Source organism: Scaptodrosophila lebanonensis, unplaced genomic scaffold, assembly GCF_003285725.1.
Source record: "Scaptodrosophila lebanonensis strain 11010-0011.00,11010-0021.00 unplaced genomic scaffold, SlebRS2 tig00000126-arrow-arrow-pilon, whole genome shotgun sequence".
In the NCBI taxonomy this organism is placed as follows: Eukaryota; Metazoa; Arthropoda; class Insecta; order Diptera; family Drosophilidae; genus Scaptodrosophila; species Scaptodrosophila lebanonensis.
Window position 1 is genome coordinate 69826 of NW_022060582.1, and position 2774 is coordinate 72599.

The following is a 2774-nucleotide window of genomic DNA, read 5'->3' on the forward strand; positions in this document are numbered from 1 at the left end:
CCTGGTTGTGCACAATTCCAACACTTGAGATTCGAGCGGCTCCCACCAGTTTCATGTGGCCTATATACCGCCTCCAAATGCTCCAGTTGGCCGCCTTCTGTACCTTCTGCTACCACGTCCAGCTCGTGTACTCGATGCTGCTCTCGCTGCTGCCCGTAGTTGGTACTGGCTGAGGGCCGCGCCCAACGCGTTGCCAGCATCTTTTCGGCGTCTTGGCACTCCTCTCTCAGCTTCTGCAGATTCGTTATATTCATCGGATAGATGACCCTAGACACGGTGTCCTTAATATTTGTCTTTATCACCTTAATAAGGTCATAATCCGAAAATGGACACACCAACCGAGAACGCAACACCAGCATCGCCTGAATATACTCTTCTATGCTCTCGCCATGCCGCTGCTTCCGCTCCCTCAGCTCCTGCTCTCGTTCAAACTCCGATCTTCGAGTCTGAAATTGCTGCTGCAGCCCATATCGGAGATTCGGCCAGTCCGGCACGCCCGAGGTACGTATGTACATCCAATACCAATCTTTCGCTCTTCCGTTCACCAGGCAGTGGAAGTCTCGCAACACGTCGGCCCAGGGCACCTGATACAAGGACTGCAAATGCTCCAATCGAAATATAAACTCTGCCACCGGCATTCCTTTGGTTTCGCCATCAAATACCAGGCCCCACTTTCTGATGTGGACGACGTCGGGCCGGGAGTCTCCCATCGTGGTTCGCCTTAATGGCCTGTGCACGTCAGGGCCCAAATCGCGCATCCACGGATCGGCTGAGAACTGCCGCTGCTCCACATGTGCCCGCTGTTCTGCCTCTAAAATTCGGTTGTCGACGAACAGGTGAGTCAGTGCTGCAGCTGCTGGTCTACTACTTACAAAATCCCTTTCTTTCTCTGCCGGCTCGTACCCGCCTAAGGCTGGCCGCTGCATTTGCGCGTGAGCTCGCTCTGGCCTGCCCACCGGCGCCTGTGCTACCGACGGAGGCGCGCTATGCGTTTTCTCCTGCCTCAGCGCTGCCACTGCCTCATTAATCTCGCGCATGAACGACAGCATGCTGGCCTGCATCGTCTCTCGAATGGCCTCTACTTCTGATGACAACGATGCGCGATACGTCTCGTGGGCCTGTGCTAATGCCACGTTGATCGCTGACCGAATTTCGCTTGGCAGCGCAGACTCGGCTCTGCCACCCTGCTCTTCACCGCCATAGTCATGCCGCATGCGCCGGCTGTTGCTCCGGAACTGTTCGGCAATTCGTCCCCAAATCCTCGGAACGCTGCCTCGTTTACACTCGGCGGCGATGCGTCACCATGGAGTGCTTCTGCTGGCTTGCCCGCCTCACTCAATCCTACGTGAGGAGGAGAGTCCAAGTGAACCAATGGCCTATTTCTACTAAACTCCTGACTCCGCCTGACCTTCCGGGTAACATTCGGGTCAAGATTCATTTCCCAGTACCTTGTTAATCCAAACCAAAAAAAAACCACTGCCAGTACTCGGATCCGTACCCGCCGATTATAATATCAAAAAAAACTATATCTATATTATAAACGAGCAAACTCCGAATAAATAAATAGATCGGTTCACTCGTATGTATGTGTTTTCTTAAATGATAAGCGGGGATAATATCCTTAGCTAAGTACCCGTTGGATTATTTAATCCAATCAAATGCTTATGTATATATATGTAGGAATACCATCAAACACACAACCAAAAAAAGGAATAAATAAATAAATAATAAATAAATAAGAACGAATAAATGAGAATAAATAAATGAGAATAAATAAAGGAGAATAAATAAATGAGAATAAATAAATGTATACCAAATGACTTAACAAAAAAAATACTAAGTGAAAATATTACTCCAAAAAAAAAGACAAACTAACGATAAGTTGAACTTCAAATTCCCGCCCTATGCACAGACCTGCTAATCTGTGCCAAAATACCCGGTCGATACTTATTAATATCGATGGTTCAGCCCAGGAACAGCTGTGCTTGACCGGGACCATTCACAATGGACTCCCTGTCTATTGATAATTTATTTGCTGCTACGCAAATAAATAAATAAAAGGTAATTAATACACTAACTGACCATAAGACCAATAAAAACAGATTCTCACAATTACAGACTCAATAACCAGACATGTAAGGGTGAGATGGGGATCCTCAGTATGACGCTGCACCACGGCACGCTGTCACTGCAGAAGGTAAACAACCAAAACAAACATATGTATATGTATCGCACGCTTTACACCACCCAATTTCTTCCAGGCGCCGACTAAAACTCAAATCCTGCTCGGGCTATGGCGAATTGCTGCTCCTATGCTCTGCTACGTAGGGCAACGATGCTCCTTCCGCTTGGGACTGGACATGGACCTACTACGCAACCATACATAAGAAATACCAAATAACCACAAAAAAAAGGTAACTAACACAAAAAAAAAAAAAGACAACTAGACTATTCTTTACTTAACACCTAACAGACATTCCTCTCGATCTTTTCAGCCTCAGAACACCCTGTAGGGCAACAATGAGTGGGCACCAAGACCCCTCACGGACCTGCTACATCTGCCCCTTCGCTGCACCTACTCTGCTGGTTACCCCTACACCGCGCTGTAAGAAGGATGCACCTGCGGCAACGATGGGCTGAGCCCTAGTGAAGCTCACCCACGGACTTGGCAGTTGCACCGTTTCCCGCCGGCTTAGGGGCCGCCAGCAGCTATTGTTGTTGAAAGCTACATTAAACACTAAATAAAGAATACAAATCAACAAAAAAAACAAACA

The 2774-nt window shown here is 47.9% G+C and overlaps 1 long non-coding RNA gene across 2 annotated transcripts; it reads left to right on the forward strand.

Moving 5' to 3' along the window:
* The first annotated feature begins 2151 nt into the window (after positions 1-2151).
* LOC115628798 lies at positions 2152-2564 on the forward strand. 2 transcript variants are annotated; one of them, XR_003995840.1, is made up of 3 exons: positions 2152-2197; positions 2262-2414; positions 2474-2564. It is a non-coding gene; the product is annotated as an uncharacterized LOC115628798 (long non-coding RNA). The 2 variants fall into 2 exon arrangements; XR_003995841.1 differs by having other exon boundaries at positions 2496-2552.
* Positions 2565-2774: the final 210 nt, after the last annotated feature.